This window comes from Mastomys coucha, unplaced genomic scaffold (genome assembly GCF_008632895.1).
Source record: "Mastomys coucha isolate ucsf_1 unplaced genomic scaffold, UCSF_Mcou_1 pScaffold21, whole genome shotgun sequence".
Classification (NCBI taxonomy): domain Eukaryota; kingdom Metazoa; phylum Chordata; class Mammalia; order Rodentia; family Muridae; genus Mastomys; species Mastomys coucha.
Window position 1 is genome coordinate 24,684,645 of NW_022196904.1, and position 9,400 is coordinate 24,694,044.

The 9,400-nt window shown below is 44.1% G+C and overlaps 1 long non-coding RNA gene across 1 annotated transcript in view; it reads right to left on the reverse strand.

Moving 5' to 3' along the window:
- Positions 1–8,924: 8,924 nt before the first annotated feature.
- LOC116102008 overlaps positions 8,925–9,400 on the reverse strand; it is a 10,094-nt gene continuing 9,618 nt past the window's right edge. The window contains exon 3 of the long non-coding RNA XR_004122970.1: positions 8,925–9,132. This is a non-coding gene — a long non-coding RNA (uncharacterized LOC116102008). The remainder of the gene's footprint in view (positions 9,133–9,400) is intronic.

A 9,400-nucleotide genomic window follows, 5' to 3' on the forward strand; every position in this document is an offset into this window, starting at 1 on the left:
GATGGACCGCCCACATACCACGATATTTACCCTGGGCTCCCTGCTAGTGATGGCAGTAGTCGGGTCAGGGGAGCTCGCGCCTCCTCAGTCAGCCATAGCCAAGCCTAGGAGATCAGTTGGAGGGTTATCTGAGAGTAATGTCCCTTTGTTTTGTGTAACATGAGGGTAATCAGCAGCCCAATGGCCCTCTTGATGGCACCTAGGGCATGGCCCTTTTGGCTTGTGGAAGTTAGGCCAGGATTTTGCCCAATGACCTTTTCTACCACATTTGTAGCAGGTGCCTGATGGTCTCTGAGTCTTAGGAGACCATGAGTCCAGGGTAGTGGCTGGGGCTGGTCGGACAGCCTTTGCCAGCATATGGTATTTCTGTTTGTGGATCCTATCATCTCTTCCATGGTACACTTTGAAGGCCAGCACTAAGACTTCTGCCTGTGGAGTCAGGGGTCCCCTCTCTAGTTTTTTAAGTTTGGCTCTTATATCGGGGTAGCTCTGGGAGAAGAAATAGGTCATCAGAAGTTGCTTACCTTTTGGTCTGTCAGGGTCTATGTTGGTATGTTGTAATAAAGCCTTCGTAAGGCGTTCTAAAAATTGAGATGGATTTTCTTGTTTTTCTTGGACAACCTCTTGAAGTTTTTCAAAATTTACGGGCTTTGAGGCCGCTTTTCTAAGAGCAGCCAGAAGGCATGTGATGAACCTGTCTCTGGCTAAAATATCATCTGCAGAATTGTAATTCCACTGTGGATCTTGTTCTGGAACTGTTTCAGAGCAATTGGGTATGTGTTATCTGTCTGGTGAATCTTGTCTGCATGTACTCTCACCTCTTCCCATACTCGCCTGCATTCTTCAGGAAGCAAATTATTAGTAAGGATCATATAGACATCATGGAAAGTCAAGCTGTAAGATTGAGTGATATATTGGAACTCCTTAATAAACTTGGAAGAGTTAGAAGTATAGGACCCCAGCCTGTTTTCTGTTTGGGAAAGTTCACTAAGTGAGAATGGAACATGTACTCTGACGAGCCCGTCCACTCCAGCAACTTCCCGTAGAGGTAGGATGGTCGTTGGGTCAGATGTCTTTGGAGAGGAGGGACTTGAAGGTTTGGCTGCAGTCTTAGAGTGGGCGACAGGAGGAGTGAAGGTAGGTGCCAATGTGGGGCATTTGGAGCAGCCCACACCTGGCACAGAAGGGGAGGGGTCTAGAGAGGGAGAGCTAGCAGGCTCTGCAGCATCCTGGTGAGGAGGAGAAACTGGGGCGGCAGTTTGGGCTCTTGGCGGCGAGGAGACAGGATTACGGCGAAAAGGGGGTGGTTCATTAGCTGGATCTAGCATTGTAGAGTCATCTAGAGGAGGTTGAGGTTGTGTAGACTTCATGGCTAAGAGAAGTTGGGTTGGGGAACAAGAAGAACACAAGGAGGGATTAGAACGGAGATATATGAATGCTTGAACATAGGGAACCTCCTTCCATTTACCAGTTCACTGACAGTATGTATTAAGACCCCTTAAAATAGCTGGATCTAGGTTGCCATTAAGTGGCCACTTTGAATTCCCATCTAGTTGATATTTAACCCAGACCTTATTGCAGAGATATATTAATTTTGATGCCTTCAGGTCAGGCACTAGCTTTAAAGATTTGAGATTTTCCAGGAGACATCCCAGTGGGGTGCCTGGAGGAACTGTCGAAGACATTCTGGAACCCATTGGGGGGTGGTTGGATGTTCGTACCAGCGTCCTGAGAACAATCCAAGCTAGTGGTTTCAAGTCGTCACGAGAAACCCTAGTGGCAATTTAGCAGGGCCGGTGGCCTGTGTGGGAGAGTAACTCACCCTGGATCCAGGGGTTTGACGGCTGCAAAGAGCCCGGTGAGAAATTAGAAGCATGAGAGTTACCTCCGAGGGAGGGGCACCCAGTGGCAGAACTTCCTAATGTGTATGCCAGGGGGTGGGGGCTGTATTCCGTAATTTCTAGGGAAGGTTGGCCAGACCTTATCTGGAAAGCTGGAAATCTTCCCCCTGATTGATCCTATTAATTAATATGTCGGTGTCTGTGCGGCTGGTTATGAGCGGTCTGGTAAATGGAACACATGGAACTGAATAGTGTCTGAGTGGGGTACAGCTCACATGGTTATGTCCCGCGGTGTCTGGTGAGCAGCTGCCAGGTGAGGGGGCTGTGAACTCATGTACCTATAGCGTCTGGTTGGCAGTGCTGGGACTGTAGTGGCAGCAGCGGTGGAGGAGGGGTGGAGGAGTGGCAGCGTCCCAGCCGTGGCAGCAGCAGCGGCAGCAGCAGAGGCAGCCGTCCCAGGGGCCGCTCCATGCAGTGGTCCCAGGGGCCCACTCCACGTGGCAGTGTACCCTGTCTGCCCTGGCGGTGTGGAGCAGGGTTGGTAGACGCGAACTGCCACGATCCCGGGTTCGGCACCAAATGATGGGTTTGAGTCGCGGGCGGGACGCGCATCTGCAGACACCAGGCTTAGACAGTTCCACGTGCAAGAGGTTTAATTGAGAGGGAGTAGGGGGATAGCAGCGCAGAAAGAGAGAGGGGAGAGAGAGAGAGAAGAAAAAAAGAGCAAGATGGAGGAAAGTACCCATAGTCCAGGTAAAGGTGGGAGCTGAACCCAATGGATTCTGGGAATATGGTGGCCGTTGCCCTGGCATCAGGTCTGTGGACCCGCCCATATCTGCCTCAGGTTCTGGATGCTAACATAATGTTGTATACTAAATTGTTTCAAAACATACAAAATATTATTTGGGAATTAAGCATAGTAAGAAAGCATAAATATTAAAAGCATAAATATTAAAATGAATCATTAAGAAATATATTCAAAAGCCCTCATTGTTAGCATCCAGAACCTATCTGCGACAGATATGTGGGCGGGTCCACAGACCTGTCACCAGGGCAACGGCGACCATATTCCCAGAATCCATTGGGCTCAGCTCCCACCTTTACCTAGATTACTACGTCACCCCACATATAAATATGTGGGTAGTTCCCTCCATATCTCTCTCCCTCTCTCTCTTTCTCCCTCTCTCTCCCTCTCTCCTCTCCCTCCCTTCACGCGCCGTGGTCCTCACTCCCCCTCCTTCTCCTAATTAAACCTCCAAAAACGCAGAGCTGCCTGTATCTGGTATTTGTAGACGCGCCGCTACGAACCAAACCCATCACTCATATGATACCAGATGACAGAGTATTTAAAACATATTACATATATTTGTACATTGTCTAACAATCAGTTTACTTAAAAAACATTATCAATGTTTTTAGGAGAGAAATTATTTTATCAGTAAGTATATTTTAAAATTTCAAAATAGCAAAAACTCTTTGAAGTTAAACATTAAGAAAATACTAATTTCAAGCACAGTGACCAAGTGAGAAAAATTATCAATATTTCCATGATGTTTGTAGAACATGATTTCAATATTTTCAGCTGTTAATATTCATCAAACAGAATAGTTATTTTAAGATATATTTCATTGTTATGTCTCCCTGTTCATTTCTGAGTTTATTAATTTAAATACTGTTTCTGTGCCCTCTTGTTAGTCTAAGGGTTTATCTATCTTGCTGATTCCTTCAAAGAACCAGCTTCTGGTTTTGTTGATTCTTTGTGGAGTTCTTTTTGTTTTTATTTGGTTGATTTGAGCCCTGAGTTTTATTATTTCCTGCCGACTACTCCCCTTGGGTGTTTTTTGCTTCTTTTTGTTCTAGAGCTTTCAGGTCTGGTGTCAAGCTGTTAGTGTCAGCTCTCTCCAGTTTCTTTTTGGAGGCACTTAGAGCTGTGAGTTTTCCTCTTACCACTGCTTTCATCGTGTCTCATAAATTTTGGTATGATGTGTCTTCATTTTCATTAAATTCTAAAAAGTCTTTAATTTTTCTTTATTTCTTCCTTGACCAAGTTATCATTGAATAAAACATTGTTCAGCTTCCATGTGTATGTGTGTTTTCCATTGTTTTTGTTGGTATTTAAGACCAACCTTAATTCGTGGTGATCTGATATGGTGCATGGGATTATTTCAATATTCTTGTATCTTTTGGTACCTCTTTTGTGACTTATTATATGGTCAGTTTTGGGAAAGGTACTGTGAGGTGCTGAAAAGATGTTGTATAAATATCTGTTAGATCCATTTGGTTCATAACTTCTGTTAGTTTCACTGTGTCTCATTTTAATTTGTGTTTCCATGATCTGTCCATTGCTGAGAGTGGGGTGTTGAAGTCTACCACCATTATTGTGTGGGGTGCGATGTGTGCTTTGAGTTTCAGTAAAGTTTCTTTTATGAATATGGGTGCCCTTGCATTTGGAGTATAGATGTTCAGAATTGAGAGTTCATCTTGGTAGATTTTGCCTTTGACCAGTATAAAGTGTTCTTCCATATCTCTTTTGATACCTTTTGGTTGAAAGTTGATTCTATTCAATATTAGAATGACTACTTTATCTTGTTTCTTGGTACCATTTGCTTAGAAAATTATTTTCCAACCTTTTGCTCTGAGGTAGTGTCTGTCTTTGTCACTGTGGTGTGTTTCCTGTGTGCAGCAAAATGCTGTGTCCTGTTTATGTATCCAGTCTATTAATATATGTCTTCTTTGGGGAATTGAGACCATTGATGTTAAGAGATATTAAGGAAAAGTAATTGTTATTTCCTGTTATTTTTGTTGTTAGAAGTGGAAATATGTTTGTATGGCTATCTTTTTTTGTGTGTTTGTTGAAAGATTGCTTTCTTGTTTTTTTTCTAGGGTGTAGTTTCCCTCCTAATGTTGGTGTTTTCTATCTATTATCCTTTTTGGACTGGATTTGTGGAAAGATATTGTATAAATTTGATTTTGTCACGGGATATCTTATTTTCTACATCTGTGGTAATTGAGAGTTTTGCTGTTTATAGTAGCCTGGGCTGGCATTTGTGTTCTCATAGGGCCTGTATGACAACTGCCCAGGATCTTCTAGCTTTCTTAGTCTCTGGTGAGAAGTTTGTTGTATTTTTGATAGGTCTGCCATTATATGTTATTTGACATTTTCCTTTACTGCTGTTAATATTTTTCTTTGTTTAGTGCATTTGATATTTTGATTATTACTTGATGGGAAGAATTTATTTTCTGGTCTAGTCTATTTGGAGTTCTGTAGGATTCTTGTATGTTTATGGGAAATCTCTTTAGGTTAGGGAAGTTTTCTTCTATAATTTTGTTGAAGTTATTAATGGTCCTTTAAGTTGGGAATCTATACCTATTATACTTAGCTTTGGTCTTCTTATTGTGTTTTGGATTTCTGGATGTTTTGGAATAGGAGGTTTTTGCATTTTGCATTTTCTTTGACTGCTGTGTCAATGTTTTCTATGGTATCTTCTGCACCTGAGATTCTCTCTTCTATCTCATGTATTCTGTTGGTGATGCTTGTATCTATGACTCCTGATCTCTTTCCTAGATTTTCTAATTCCAGTTGTCTCCCCTTGAAACTTCTTTATTGTTTCTATTTCCATTTTTAGATCTTGAGTGGTTTTGTTCATTTCCTTTGCCTCTTTGGTTGTGTTTTCCTGTAATTCTCTAAGGGGTTTTTGTATTTCTTCTTTAAGTGTTCCTAGCTATTTACATGTGTTCTCTTGTATTTCTTTAAGGGGGTTTTTGATGTCCTTCTAAAAGTCCTTTATCACCATCATAAAAAGTGATTTTAGATCTGAATCTTGCTTTTTCTGGTGTGGTGGTGTACCCAGGACTTGTTGTGGTGGGAGAATTGGGTTCTGATGATGCCAAGTGACCTTAGTCTGTTGCTTATTTTGTTATGCTTGCCTCCCACCTATCCTGACCCGCGGGATCTTGGTTATTGTATGGTCTCAAGGAGAACCGGGCCTGGAAGAAAGAAGAACGGGTGGGAACAGAGAGGAAGGCTAAGCAAGTCTTTTGTCAAAGCCTTATTTATTAATGACCAGTGGCCAGTATATATACGTTACAGAAAAAGAAAATGAGGGGGGGTGAGGGGAATTCGGCTGGAACAAAGGAGTAGAGAGGAACATCTGGACAGGTGTTTGATAAGGGGGCCTGAGACATATTGCAGCCTTATCTTGGGGAGTTGTCTCTGTGAAGCTTGGCTCCAGGCGCCTCTCAGCAGGGCAAGGTGAACATTTTCTCAGGAGGAGCTTGATTTGACACCTTCCCAGGAAGGGAAGATGCCTGCTTGACACTTTAGTGCCTGCTTGACACTCTCCCAGGGATGAAGATAGCCATAAAACATTTTTTCCGGGGAGGAAGGTGCCTGGTTCCCAAGCCTCTTGGCTACAGGTGTCTCCTCCAGAGCTGAGGTTAGCAGAGGGTCAAGCCAGGGAGTGTTCAAAGAGTGCTTTTGGTTTCCAACATCTCCCCCTTTCCTTTATAGTTAAGTGGGGGTCGCATATTAAGTATGGGCTGGTGGAAGGCCTGCCTTAGGCTATGTGGTAAGCATTAAAGTCCAATACCGCAGGACCCTCTCATGGTGGCGCCTGGCAGAGCCCAGTGTCTTAGGCTATGAGAGTTGCACCCGTCCCTGGCATCAACCTCAGCTGGCTGATGTGTGACAGGCTCCCTGCAACACTGTGGCAGATGTTTGAGTTAATTGTCAAGAGAGGGTGATGGGCACCCAGGTAACGGCCTCCCAATTATCCCATTGTAGGGTTACTCTGCAGCTATGGCAAGCCGTGGGCGGCTGGATCATGGGACCACAATAAACCCATCATGGGCACTTCCACAGTTTACAGAACCAGAAAGGTCCCGGGTCTGCAGTGAGTATTGGGAACCTAAGTCTCTCAGTAGGTGGTAAAGACCAAAATTGCTTTAAGCCAGCAGCTTCAGGATGGCATTGGCTTTTGGAATGCAAATACTGTGGAGGTTGTCAGAATGTTTTGGCTCTGGGTGTGAGCCAGTATAGAGAATTGTTCATCTTTGCTTTGGGAATAAGCATTTTTTGTGTAAAATGGGAAAAGACAGTCAAAGCTAGCTGAAAAAGGGCTGTCAACTGAAAAATAAAAGAAAAAGGAAAAGGAAAGAGAAAGCTTCTTAGCAATGCATTTGAGCACACTTGCTAAGGAGGCACAACAGTCGTTAACGTTTCCACAGCCTATGGAACTATGAAGACTCCACATCTGTAGCAAGGGTGGAGAACTGCAGGCCAGTGGCTGTTTCTTCCGGGTCAGCGGAGGGGAGGTGCTCAATTGAGCCTTGGACATCCAAGCGATGATAATGAACTGCAACTGGCTTTTGGAGGGCAGAGTCAATCTGGGACTTAACAAAGCTGGTTAATCTATTAAAGGCCCATGGGCCAAAGGATAAAACAACATGATTCCCATAAAGGGTCGCCAAAGACTGGGAAGCAGGGTGGAGAGCCAAGGAGAGGTGGAGAACCAATTTTGATAGCAAGATTCTTTTTTCTCTCTATTCCTTTGTCTCTGAGATTTTTTCTTACTTTATTAATACTTTCTTGTACTAAACCAATTTTATCTTTATAAAAGCAAACACTCTTCTTTTAGGGCTGTGCAAAGCCCTCCTTCTTTTATAAAGACTAAGTCTAGCCCCCTCTGATTTTGTAAAACTACTTCTGAGAGGGAGACTAGGGAATCTTTATGTTTTTGTAACCCGTGCTGGGTTTCTTGGAAATCTTTATTATATATGATAATTGTGCATACTGTTTTTGGGAGGTAACCAATGAGGCAATTCCTGTTCCAGCCCTTGTGGCTCCAAGGCCAAGAATAACAGCAAGGGTAATAGCGGTTATGGGCTCATGTCTGTGCCTAGGCTGTGAGGGACCCTTATCCTAGAGGTTAAGCAACTCAGGGGGATGGACAGTTAATTTGGGCAAAAGGTGTACTACCACACAATAGTCTCTGGTTTCCAGGAAGGATTTTGTAATAATATAAGTAGTAAGCCCGGTGGAGCAGGCCAAATAAGAGCCATTGGAGGCTCGAATATAACTAGGGGTCCTGTTAACAATTAAGGTATGATTGCAAACAGACATCAAACTTTGGGGGGGGGAAGCATTGAAGGTCCCAGAAGACACATGCCAACACCCACGACCTGGCTGAGCATCAAGCCTGTGCCTTCACTGGGGTGCCAGCTAAGATTGTTGGTATTATTGGTAGAAACAACCAGAAGAAAGGATGCTATGCCTTCATAAAGAGGGGTTTGGGGGGAAAAGCAGACCCAACATTCTTCAAGAAGGGTATAATTAGTCACCTCGATGGTGGCCACAGAGGCATTAACCATTTGCAATAACACTTCAACAGATGATGAGGGACCAGCAGGAATGGTAGGTTGGAAGAAGTCACAGGGAAAGAAGTACTGGAAGATACAATTCCAGGGGATTTTTCTAATTGGGGGGCTAGGTTGCGCAGGTTGATGGAGGGCTGGGTTGGGCCCAATGGCAGCTGCATTGCCTCTGGGCAGGTTTTTTTTTTTTTTTTGTAATTTTATCCTAAAGATGAGGCCAGGGTCTTTATTGGCCACATGCATGCGTAGTCCCCATTCATGCCCACACATCCAGGATTCTTGGCTGACTCCCTTTCCAGCTTCAGTAAAAGTAATCACAAGGGGATTGCATCAACCCTTAGTGGTGTCTGTATTATGGCATTCTTGGGTAAAGATGGAGTTTCTTTGGGAGTTTTTCCATCCCTTTTTTATGGTGATGTAATCTCATGAGGAGAAGGGTTTCCAGTGGGAATCTCCCGTGGTCTTACATCCCCAGCTAGCACAATAAAAGGAATCTCTATAGCCACACTTATAGTTGAGTGTTCTACCTGGGTGATTCCCGGGGCAAACATAAAAATCAGTTTCTCTATTATTGGTGCGGCAGTGGACTGTATTGCAACCCACGTATCTTTTATCAAGCCCTGATCCATGGGGGGCTTTATCCAGGGGGAGATACTGATCTGGGAGGCCCCAATAGGAGTTGCCCCCTGCAGCTAGCTTGCAAAGATCGGAGGACCCTGGTCAGTACAGGCCAGGTTGGGGATCCTCCTATTAGGGAGGTAGAAAAAGCCACATCATTGGCTTCATTAATAACCTGCCAAGTATAGTTAAAAAGTTGATAGCTGCCTCCTGAGGGCAAGGCTCTGAGTTTGATAGGCCTACCTGACAAGAAAGTCTTCAAGAGGATCCACAGCCAGGTCACTGCACCTCCCATGGTTTTCTATAAGAGAGCATATTTATAACTTCTCAGGGGAACTCCCTGGAGGATTTGAGAATAATTTGACAAGTCTCTCTGGCAGCCAATGCACATTTTGGGCCTTATTATCATAAATGCAAGCATGTCCCTTTCCCCAAATGAGGACAGGGTCTGGACCCTGCCATTTGTTGGTCATTGGGTCCCTCCACATGGCTTGTGCATAGTTATTGGCAGTTGAAGGGTGCCAAAGGCGATCTGCAGCAGATTTTCCTTCATTGTCATAGGTGAGAAA